We start from the raw sequence: 12,903 nt of genomic DNA, 5'->3' as shown, positions 1-12,903 counted from the left end.
GTTCTGAAAAATCGATTGGCAGTCTCTTTCTCCTAACACACACCAAAACTGCATCCCCTCTCCAGCAAGTAGGAGAGATTTACCCACAGACCTCCAGATATGAAGCCAAGGGCAAAAGTGAGCTACTCAGCTAGGAGTGCACTTCAGAGATGTGTTGGTGGGTGGGCTGGGGGGGAGTTTCGTACACTTTCCCTTTGCTGTGTTAATTGTTTCAGTGCTAGCAGGAACAAAAAGTAGTAAAAGTTTATTTTAGACACTAAATCAAACAAATGTGTTATATGCACAGTTCAGGAATTAAAAAATCTGGTAATACATCTTGAAAATGTTTTTAAAAATATTCCACTTAGTGCCATTTCAGGGTATGAATTATTTTATGGATTTGGGTTCCCTTCTGTTATTAAGCACATTTGCTTGAGTCTAAGAAGCCTGGTTTTGATTCCTCTGATCCTATTATCTGTTGCCAGCATCACTACAGTGCATAGTAGAGGAGTGAGGTCTCATGTTCCAAAACTTGAGGTTATTACTTTGGGTAGGAGTAGCAGTGAATCCTGTTCCCATTTGTGTATTTCTACAAAAGTGAAACTAAACACAGAAGAAGCACTGACAGAAGACATGCATGCGGGAGGACAGGTCTACAAAAAACAACCCCCAAAACCAAACCAAACATTACCACTTTAAGTGACAGTGTCAAAATATTGACAATGTGATAAATATTACATGCATCTTAAGAAGAATCAGCAGAATGTTGTACAGCTTTTTCCTTTCCCCTTCTTTTTTTTTTCTAGCATTTTTACTTTCCTCCCTCTTCTTCCCTCCCCCCTCTTACTCCCCACTTGCAACAGTAAGCAGTTTGGTTGTTTGAGACTTGTTTTCTCTTATCTTTCTAGTTGTGCATGTGTGTATTTTTAAATGGGTAGTTCTCACTTTATGCCACACTTGAATTGCATGAAGAAAAGAAATCGCCCTACTTAAAAGAGCACAAAAGGATTTTGCAAGGGAAGTAGTCGAAGAGGGATATGTCAAATTAAATAAAGACCATTGTTAAACGTTTGTTTCTCTGGCATAGTTTCAGTTCTGAGGAGAATCTAAATTTAGACTCTGGGCAGTAGGTATGGTTTCATGTGGCATATTGTATCGAGTCCTGCTTTTGAAAGATTTGCATTGAGGAACTGGCCTAAAGAGCTTTTAGAAAAATACTGCGTGCTTTTTTTCAATCTTCCAAGAGTATGTTTTCTGTTGTGTTTTGTCATGGCACCGACCTTTAATGGATGGGAAAGGATACATCAAATGACACCTCTAAGTCAAGCAGCTTTTCCTGGTGCAGTCTGGTAGTGATCCCAAGCCAGCTGAAGTTCATATGCATTGGAAAACTCTTTCTGCACAAGCAAGGACTAGGGTGGCCTGGTCTTGACATACCTGCAATGATCACATGGAAAATTCCCACCCTATGTCTCTTGGTGTCTGGGTCCAGTGGCGGTCCAAGACTGAGAACTCTGGAGGTTGCTGCCATTAAAGAGAGAAATTAATGGGAACTGTAATATTTTAGGCAAGCTGTCTACTTATGCAGAAACCAGCATCTCTTGCTCAAAAGGCAAATCAAAAAAACGAGAGGGCATCAAAGTGCTGGGCCCTGCACCTGGGTCACAGCTACCCGCTGCAGCTATGACTGGGGGCAGAGTGGCTGCAAAGGGGTCTGCTGGAAAGGGCCTGGGGCTGCTGGTTGACAGCAGCTGAACATGTGCCCAGGTGCCAAGAAGGCCAGTGACATCCTGTCTTGTATCAGAAATAGCATGGCCAGCAGGACTTTGGAGTCAAGGGCAGAGACAAAGTGCCTTGAATCCTTGTCTCCAGGCCACTGTGCCTCATTTTTGTGGGCTGTCTGGGCAATGAGGGGGCTGCATGGTCTGAAGGGACCCATGAAGCTGTGTAGGAGGATAGATTCTCTTTCTGAGCTGTTCTTAGAGACAATCTACATATCATTAAAACTCCTGTGCCATCTGAATGCATAGCAGTACTTTATCAACTAAAACTTCTTTATTTAATCAGTTGATTTAATTATGAGCTAGTTAATTGAAAAATTCATGGTACAAGTTCTGAAGGTCAAAATACTCAGAAGTTCAAAGAAGACTGGAGCATTTGTTTCACTCGAGCTGTGACATGCAGTGCTGAGTTACAGAAATCTGCTCTGATTCAAACTGGCAAACTGATCTTGGGACTAAACAACTGAATTACAAAACAAGAAGACAATTCACTTGCATTCATGAGGTGTGAATGTATCTACTGCCAGCTGTGGTTAGTCTGTGATTGATTTATCTGTGTGCTGTGGTTTCCAAAAGATCCAAGTAGTAACTACTCTTGCAGAAATGCCTTTAGCACTGTCCTGTCAACCCTTTTAGCCCTCTCAGGGACATGCCCGATCTGAGCAAAGTGCTGGATTGCTTGATTGGCAGACTGCTGTTCTTCCTGGATGGGAGACACATGCTGAGGGCAACAGGAAGTCAAGATTCCCACCTTTGGCACTGTATTTCATGTTGCAGGAAGGCTTTTTAAGAAGTTGCAGAGGCCAAGTGGAATATCTGGTTAATAATTTAGAAATAATCTGGATTTATGAACCACTAGATGTTGCAAACACTAGTTCCCTACCCCAACAAGCACAACAGAGACAGGGACCACTAAGAACTTGCTTGAGATCCCTATTTTAGACTGAAAGTCATGTATGTATCTGCTGGATATTTACATGCCTATATAATACTAGACAGGAAAAAAAGCTGTAGCCAAAAGTCAGTGAGTTTTCAGCAGCTAAGGACATCTGAAAACTCTGAAGCTTAGTACAGCTCCTCTGCATGCTACGGTTTGTCCAAAATGTACAATCAGAGCAGGTTGAGAACAGCATCCTTGTGTTCACACAACTTCAGGCTTTGTGTCTTCACCCCCTTGTTACCAAATTTTGTCATTCCTATCTAGCTCTCCAGAGCACCAGCTCTGAAAATGAGCCAAGGACAAAGCATATGAAAAACAATACAGACAAAAAGCTTTCATACATATATAGATAGGTAAATACTTACTTTTGAGGGATGCTGCCAGTAAGAAGAATGGAATGAATAAATAATAACTATATAGTCATTTAATACTGTTAAAGACTGTCTAGGAGACTGTCTTTCTGAGACTGCACTTCAGAGACTTTCCCTTTATCGTTGTTTACTGGAAGACTCATTTTTTTCTCTTGTTGACCTGCACTTACAGTACACAAATTCCCCAGACAGTGAGCAGGAATGAGCCACTGCTAGGCTCTCACTGCTGAGAGATATGCTGGGAAACCTGAGGGTCTGCAAGAGTGCTCCAAGGACCAGTTCTCTTAACTGCTGCTGTGCTATTAGGAGTGGGTAGCTATACCGTATATAGCTCAGAGAGGTTTTCCTCTCCCTGGGTTTCCAGTTAAAAGCTGTCATGATGCTTGCACAAATCCAGCAAGACTTGGTAGGAACAGTACTTCTTCCATGTAAAACTTGCACCAAGGTCCAAATATCACTTTTGGGGATACTTATGTCCTTGCGTAGCCCAAACTCTTTGCAGAACTCTCTTTGTGTTTCAAAGTCATCCCTTAGGAGTTGTAAACATGAATCAGGATGTTTTTAACATTCCTTTTGGGGATTTATGGACAATCCCCCCTCATTTTTTTCAGCAATGTGAATGCCCCGGGGCACAGCTGTGCCAAACAATGAGCACAGTCCTGTCAGTGGTGCCCCAGCACCTAACCTGCTACAACCCCAGGCAAAGCAGACACACCTTTAGATAAAGCATGCTCCTGAAATGTTGGCCCTGTGACACAGGAGATGCACATTCCAAGCATGGTTCCTAATGTGGGCATTGTGGGATCCCATGACAAATACATGAAGATTTCTGTTCTCCCTAATCCATGTAGAACCTCCCCTCAACATCAAAGCACGTTGTATTGGGCAGGCACTGTCTGCAGTTTTAATAGATTGTTCTTGCCCATCATCCAACACTAAAAATGGGAACCTCTGGTCTCTGCTGTCTCATTTCTGAGAATTGGCCTAATGAGGCAGCAGAAAGAAAAGAACAAAAGATCAGTAATGCAGTGAAATGATTTTCACATTTTGCTCAGATTTCCTGTCTCTCATGATAGGCTTTTATGAGAAGTGCAAAACATGTGAAAACTCAGAAGGCATTATTTGAAACAATAGTGAGTCTAGGTAATAAGGTACTGTATGCCCAAAAGCAAGGAATATAATTGTTTTTCAATCTCATGTTGTATTTATCACTCCTGGGATGAAAATGCAGCTAATACATATTTCAAGTTCAAAATATTAATGTGCAACCAAGCAAAGGTTATTTCTCACTCTCCATCTGTTTCTAGTGAGGTTACGTAGTTGTTTTTCAGCATAGTGTGGTTGCATTATCTTAATAAATGATTAGTTGTGAGATATTATTTCCCTTTAAAATATATGACAGCAAACCAAGTTTTTAATAAAGTGCTTTAAAAAGCAACAGACTGAAAAAAACCCTGGACAATAGTTCAAATTGGTAATGAACTGAATATGCCTCTAATTATATTGAATTTACAAGTAATAGGATGAAGCAACATTAGAAATTACTTCTGACTGAAATTCAGTGCCTTAAGGCTGAGAATGTTTCTCTCAAACTTCCAGAGACTGAGTAAAATTGCTATATCAGTATTTGTTTCAAGTATCTGTCACGTCAAATCTCAAAATGAAGGACGGTGGTCTAAACCTTCCTGAAAACAGATACTCCAATAAATATGTCACAAAAGCTAAGTGTTTTCTCAAGGCAAGATTTATTTTTGGACTTCAGGTTACCCAGTACATGCAACATTTGGTGTAAGTTGGTCTGGCTGTATATCGTAGCAGGCTCAGTGCACATTTAAACCCACATTTTTAAACTGGGATTCAGCTGTGTTGGTCTAGATGGAGCTCATCATAGGACTAAATCTCTGTGCCCCATGTCAGCAATTTAGGACTCAGTCTTAATCTTTGTATGAAGTAATTTTGTATCAAATGTATAAATAATTAATGTGCTGTGTATGGAAACACTATCAGATTAATTCCTTTAATAACAAAAATCCATAGATAAATAGAGGTTGGTCAGCAAAGTGACCTTTTGTCTTTTTTTTTTCAGTGACCTTGAATTAAATCCAGCATTGGACAGAATGACCATTAATCATTTTGATCAGATTGCTGAGAGAATTACCAAGTTAAGTCAGTTGAGTCATCTCAGTTTACTTTCTACAGGGAAGGGGCAGTGGGTTTGTATCACACAAACAACACAATAAGCCCCTGATTGGTTTCTGCAGGTCAAGGCTGATACATATTTGTGGAGCAGCATGGACCTTGTCTATCTACAGTGCTCTTGAACCTACTGCAGATAAATAAAGGATTTCTTCTCCCAGCATGGGTAGCCTCAGGTTTTGTGCCATAAATAGATTTTCAAATGTCTTACAGCTAAAAGTGTGGGGAAAGAGTCTGTTTGCAGGTCGAGCAGAGTAAACAAGACTGTCTTACTGTTTCCTCTGGAGTTTAAATATGTTTGTACACTGCAGAGAAGGAAAATACAGGTTTCATGCCTATCTCTACAGCTGCTGCTACTCAGCTGCTATTAGCACTGTGTGAATGAAAACACAACTGAGAGAAAATGTTAAAAGACATTTAAAAACTTGTCAGACCAACTATTAGGTTAAGTAACATTAACTATAATCTCAGCTTCATGGATCAGCTTTCCTGATGAGATCACAGCAAGTTAATTCCGGGGACAGGCAGAGCCAGAATCCGAGTCAGAAATGGAGAAGTCCATCATAACAAGGAACAGTAGAGAGTTCCTGACATAATGAAACTGTGTTCATCAGATATATTTCACTTTTTCCATGCTGAGGACAATATTTTGGCAGTGCTACAGAGAATGAAAAGGATTATATGCACAATTCATCAAAGTCAGTATCTTGATTCTTGAGTGGCATGAATGATAAAAAATTAAAAGTGTTTCCAGGATCTCTCTTTTTTGGACTACACCTTGTTGTAGTTCAAGCTAGAATGTACCACTCCCATGAAATCCATGATCTCTTGTCTGAGAAAACTGCTGAATCAAGTACATAAGTATCTTACCTTCCTACAGGCCTAAGAGATTTCTTTCCCATTTCAAAATGGAAGCTTTTAAGAGCACTTCTGCCTTATCTTCCGATGTTCATTAAAAGGACTTCATCTCATCATGTCTTGTAGAACAACTTTTTCTTGTCCCCTTTCTTTGCCATCCTGACTGTTGCCTCAGCAGCAGAGATAACTGACATCAAACACCCGCTACAAACATCACCCAACCATACAAAGAGTGCTGTGAGGAAAAAAGTTTTGAATTCTGGCTGATACCAGATTATTTAAAAGCCAACCCAAACAGCTGTGCACTACCTCTCTGTGACCACAGGGCAACCTGTAGTAGGGCTGTTTCCCACCTCTGCCAGACTGGGCACAAATGGAGACTCAAAATTCTGAAGCTATGTTCTGACAATGAAGGCACATCCTTCCCTTTTCTCAAGTCAGGGTGAAATGGAAGTGGCACACATGAATCAGACAAAAGACCTGTCAGAGGGGGAAGAATGGAGCAGAGTCACAAGATTGACAAAAGCAGGGAAAAGCTGGATAAGTCACCCTATAGCCCCACTTTGGGAAAGAAGATGTCCTCTTTGCTCATTGGGTAGCAATGGGTGAACATCAAAAGGTGCGGTGCTGGGGATGGGCACCAGGGCTTTGGGCTCCTGCTCTTACGAGGGTCACTGGACCAAGGACTTGAACTCCCTAAAAGAGTGTTCAGGGACCATGAGAGGTTTGCAGTCCGAGAAACTCCATGGATGTGGGCCCAGATTTGTTAGAGGTAAGTGATGGGACAGCACTGACCTAGTCTGTCCCCATCCTCTTCCTCATTATATGTAAACACAAAAGGTCCAGGCACTGGCAGGCTATTAATCACAAAACCAACTGCATCTGAACGGAGTGTGCAGGTTCACGTTGCTACGTCCACATAGCGCGGGCTCGTAGCGCCCGTTCCTCTGCGGGAGTGCCACGTGCCGTGCAGGGTGACGCTACGCGCGTCTCGTTGGAATTCAGCACGGTGATCCAAGCCAAAATAATGACCCAAGTAATCCAAGTAAAATTAGTTTTCTGGTAGCCATTTAATAACAATCACAAATGGCCCAAGGAAATCCCCACTTGTACCAAAGACAATTTAACAGACACAGATGTGTTCATCTACACAGAAACTTCAAAGGAGGATTTTTCACAAATATGTGCTGCTTGTTGGCTTCCTAGTGGCATTTGTTACTGCTTCCTGCCATGCTTGGTTTAGTCAGGGTCTTGTCTTCATGGGCTGAATGAAGGATCAGCCAGAGTGAAGGGCCGCCCCTTCTTTTACTTTTTGCTAAAATCATTAGCCTGGATCAATTTTATATTTCCATATTCCCTTAACACAGAAATATGTTCTTAAAAAGCATCAGCTGGTGAGCCACACTGCCTTTTATAGACAGGGCTATTGCACCATCATTTGCTATAAATTAGAAGACATTTCAAAAAGTGGATGCAAACCCAAACAATCATTTTGATGCACTTTTCTCTGAGAGTATTGTTTTAGCTAGATACATTATCTATATTTAAAATATATGAAATGGAGGTATACTTAATGTTCAAAGTGATATATTATAAAGATAGAAGAAGGTGAACTCTTGATATATTACAAGCCTTTCATACCATGAAATAACTATTGCCTATTATTTTACTCCTGACATTTTTATTTTTAGGGGAATTTCAGTTGATTTGTATTGCTGACACCACTGATATGTTGTTTCCAGTGACCTTACATCCAAAATCAGTAGGGTGTGACATTTGATGGCCCAGATAAAAAACATTAATAGTAGAAGAGAGGGCTTATTTTCCTGCTCATAAATTAAGTTTAAATAACACAGAATTTATTTTTAACTCTCCAGTACTTTTTACTGTCTACCCAATAAATGTATTCATTACTGGGAGCCTAACTCAGGTTTTCTTAGTGAAGCAGTTTACTAAGATCCATTTGTACAGCCTTGTCTTTCTTCTTGAGAGAGTGTTTGGTACAAAGCACTGCTTTCCACAAACAAAAGGAGATGGCTCCCAAGTAGCAAATAAAAAGGAATATAGTGGCAGCAGCAACATTTGGCATGATGAACAATAGCAAAGAGTCAGAGAAGTTTGCAGCATCTCTGTAGATAGAGGCTGATACAACTACTAAATTCACAGTATAAATATTAGTGTAACCTAACCTGTAGGCTTGTCACACCTCTTCACAGTCCTGCCTGCACAAATCTCTCTGCAAGTGTTCTCTTGATGAATTTTTTCATGAATGCCTGTGAACTACACACCATTCTGGTGTACATTTCTCCACTTTGAAAATATTCAAAGACCGTGATCTCCAGATGCAACTTGAAAAGGAGAGAGAGAAAGAGAGGGAGAGAGAGAGAGAGAGAGAGAGAGAGAAATTCACTGATCAGAACTGCTACCATGAGTCCTTGAGACACAGACACCTTTATGTAAAGAAGTATGGCTGATGTCTCAGTAAAAACCTTAAAAACCCTGGAAAAAACACCCTTCTTTCTCCTCTCAGATCTGCAACATTTATGAACATGATAAATTGTTATTGGATTGTTTTGAGAACTTTTATAACAGCAAGAAGAGAGTTATCACCATATATAGGCTCTTAAAGGACAAGATGGGTTTCTGCAGCACAGGGTTATACTTTGTGTTCTCTCCTGTCATTTTTTATTGCACAAGCCTGTTTAGGAGACCACTGCATCTCTTTCACTGTCTGTGGATGGTGATATAGCATCTGTTTGCATAGCTTAGTCCTGAAGGCACTGACAACAAAGAAGACTCATGGAACTTTTTTTCTCTTCAGAAAGGTCTTATTGGAATTTCTGATGCAATCTATTCACTGAAGCAAAACCAAGCTCTCTGGCTTGCTCCTTTCCAAGAGCATAAAAGGGGAGCAGGTTAGTTTGCCCGATTGCAGATGCTTCCTATTTCCTTTCTGTTGAATAAATGCCATCTGTAACTTCAGTGGGGGTGGAAAAGCACAAGTGATTTTGGATACGAGCATGTGAATGCTTCTTGCCCTGTGAAAAGTCTTATTACAGCCAGCTTTTATTTCATTTACCCTAAATAGACTCAGGTACAACCTCACAGACCTGGTCTGTATGTGGAATTTGCCTCCCCCATTTTCCAGGCATGATCCTTGTTGCAACAAGACAAGGCAGCATCACTGCTAAAAATGACAGCTAGAAATGAAGTGTTTAACTTTGTCTTTTGGTTTCTCAATTTTTAAGATGAACTCAGTTCATATTTTCTTCTACACTCAACAGGATTATTTCTGGAGAGTTTTATTTTGGATATTGGGGGGTTTTTGGAATGATTTAAGGTGATTCCTGTGTAGTCTCTTGATTCCAACATCAGAGTCTTAAAAGAAAAGACCTGAAATAGCATGAGTTGGCAGTGCTCAAGCTGTGTAACAGCTACTTGTATGTACAGAATTGTATGTCTTGAAACTTTTTATACAAGTTGAAACCTACTGATTTGTTGTAGTTGACTTGCTGAAGAGAACCAGGTCCTGTGAATTCATGTTGGGTTGGTACTTTTTGAAACATTTCCTATACAAAATAATCAGTGAAGAATAATAAACCCCCCACTGTTTTCTTTTACAGTTAATTCTCCTGGACTCACATGCTGCTGCTGAACGGGTACAGGAGTCACTTATCAAATGGCTATGTATGAGAAAAAGGAAGGAATTTCACATCATCCCATAACCCTCTCTTCCAGAGAACTGAGGAAGTGGAAATGGCCTTCAGCTGGTCCAAGGAGGGCATGGAGGCTTTTGTCTTCTCCACCCGGACACTCCTTGTCAACTTCTCCTTGGGCAGCTAATGGTAGAGTGGGAGGATCCCAAGGCACATCTGTGCCTCCTGTCAATGGTTCATCATCCTCAGTGGGTATGTCTACTCTCCTCGTGGCAGGGGGAAAATGCAAGGCCCCGACTGCAGCTGCCATGGGTGTACGGGTGCGTGAGGAGTGGGGCAAATTGCTAAAATAGCTTTTTGTCTTCCCCTCAGTCTAAGCTCAAGAGTCAAGGAATTTCATGGACACAAACCTGCCCTAAATCTGGGAATTGTTCTTTCTTTCTCCTTGACAGTCTCTTGCTGGGAGTGCATATGAGACTTTAGGGGACACTTGGATTGTTGTATACACATGGGAATTTCTGTGGAGCTAGTGGGAAAAGGATGCAACCAGCAGAACAGCACTTCAGTAAGGTGACAGACTGGCTACAGAGACCATTATGCTCCTAGTGAGATCTCCAGTCTGCCTCAAAAGATGGAAGGCCATTATGGGAAGAGAGATGCCCCAGCCCTGGGGCACTGCAGAACCCTCTTCCCTCCTGTTAGACACAGGGCAAAGCTGTCCTACTATACAGCTAGTCCAGCCTTGGGACATGACCTTGGCCTGAAGAAACCTGGGCTAGCCAAAGCTCCTAATGACAGCTGCTCCTCCTATTCTGGGATGCTTATGTCCCCTGCAAATGGAAATAGGGAGGTGAAGCAGAGGTCCTTTAAGAAAATGGCATTGCTGGCGATCCTTAAAAGATGTATCCCAGGTCCTGTCTTGCTTTGAACGAGTGGTCACAATGTATCACTCTCTCTTCAGCTGCTTTGGGGATCTTGGAAGGGTTTTCCTAACAGTTGTACATGTCAATTTTTCACAGTTCACATGAGTTCCTATGTCTGGAAGTCAATATGCCAACCACTAATATATAGCATGCTTTTACTGTGAATTCATGAAGTATCACTGCAATTAAATTTCCCTGTTAATGACATGATTTATTAATGAAACAAGGTTCATCCTGAAGCTCTTGAAAATGAAAATAGGGTTGAATTCTCCCTCACAGTATCGTAAAACACACATTAGATACAGATTTTGAATGACATTTTAAAATGCTGCCAAGCCAAGGAACCTAGTGGGGAGAGTCATGATTTGCCCTTTTCCAGACAACTCACAAAAGTAAATTAGAGAAAAGAGATCAACAGCAAGAATCCCTACCCCAAAGCGGGAAAAACCCTAAAGCCAATGCCAGATAAAGCCAGAAACCTCCTGATAAGGAAAATCACAGGAGTCTTCTATTGTTTTGCATCCTCTCAGTTAGAAGCAATATAGTGCTGAGATGTAAAAGCTTTTGTGTGGAGGTTGAAAGTTTCTTGGAGAAGGCTGAAGAATAGCACTTCAGTATATGCCACAGAAGCAGTGCCTGAGGCATGCAGTGTAAAAAAGCATTAGTATGGGGCTGAGATGATGGTCTGCTGGCCTTTTCCATTCATTTGCAGCAGGTGACCTCCAAAAAAGACCTTGGATTAAATAATAACTAAGCCGATCCAAACAAAGTAAGTGCTACCTCAGTCATACCTGTAAAGTTCACTTTATGTTAATGGACTCCATATGGTTGCAGAAGTTCTCTACCTACTTGCTATATAAGCTGTTGTTTTCATTTGTTGGGTTTTGTTTTTATTTTTTTTTTCTTTAATAAAATGCTCTAAATATTTGCTGTTGGAGGAGAACAACGCTATGGGAGGCTCTGAAGTGATATTCATAAGAGCTGCGAGCACTGACTAATTGATTAACCAAGAGTTCTTGAAGAGAATGATTTGATTAGGGTAATTTATAGAGATTGTATCTTTTGTCATCATTTGTCTTTGAAAACATAGAAGAAAACTGCTTCCAAGTGCGTGTAGCCGCTGGCATGAGAGATGGTGTGCACTACATCATCAGTTACAGCAGACTGCTCAATTTTGTACCTTTCCAGCCAGTCAAATATCCAATAACAACACACACACATGCACACACACGCACACACACACACGCACACTCCAGCTCTTTGCAGTCCCAACTTTTCCAACATGTGCTTAGAAAAATATTTGGGGTTGTTCACTGCTCTGCTCTCTGTAGCATAAACATTTATTTAAATGGGGCTGTCTTTTCAGTAATGAAGAATGAAGGAAAAACAATGGTCTGATTTTGACAAATTAACTTGTGATTTGGAGAGTCAGTGAAGCAGGGAAGAGACATTCCTAACTATACTAATTAAATGAGCTTGCAACATTTATTTTAATGCAATGGAACCAGCCATATGAAGATGAACATTTTAATTTATTTTGTGGTGACATTATGAAAAATTTCTCTGCTGCAGATTATCTACAAAAACAAATCTCATCAGCACCTAGGTTTGTGCATGAAATTTACATCTCTCACATAAGTTTGACCTTCCCCAGTGAAAACAAATGGAATGTGCTAAGTTAAAAAGTTTCTGCAAAGGTTGTCTTCCCATTGATGCGGTGGTTTATGTTCAAATTACCTCTGTGAAAAACACATCCATTTTTCATGGTGCAGTGTAGATGAAAAATTCTGAATCCTTTCTAAGGGGAATGCAAATATAGCTCATTAGTTCAAAAACATTTTTCATGAACGACTGCTGAGTATTTTCAGGCAGATGAGAATGTGCAGTTTCAGCCAAGAATGAGCACCACATGTCCTACTAATTGTTTTTTAAACTTGTTCTTTCCCTCTATGGAATTCAGGAAGTCTAGAAACTGTGAAGATTCCTGGAGAAAAGAAATTATAGGTATCCTCACTTACAGCATATACTGGGTCTTTTCAATATACTGTGCAGTATGAGGAAAAAAAATAGGAGCATTAGCTTTCAGATGGGTAATATTGTTATATTCAGGCACATGACATTTCTCTCCTTGGAGTTTTTTCAGGTTTCAGTAATGAGTAGGAATATTATTTATGGAGTGCCATCAACAGAGAGAGTGTT

This window comes from Aphelocoma coerulescens, chromosome 2 (genome assembly GCF_041296385.1).
Source record: "Aphelocoma coerulescens isolate FSJ_1873_10779 chromosome 2, UR_Acoe_1.0, whole genome shotgun sequence".
NCBI classification, from domain to species: domain Eukaryota; kingdom Metazoa; phylum Chordata; class Aves; order Passeriformes; family Corvidae; genus Aphelocoma; species Aphelocoma coerulescens.
The sequence above is the reverse complement of the archived record's forward strand: the minus strand, read 5'-3'. Positions refer to the sequence as shown.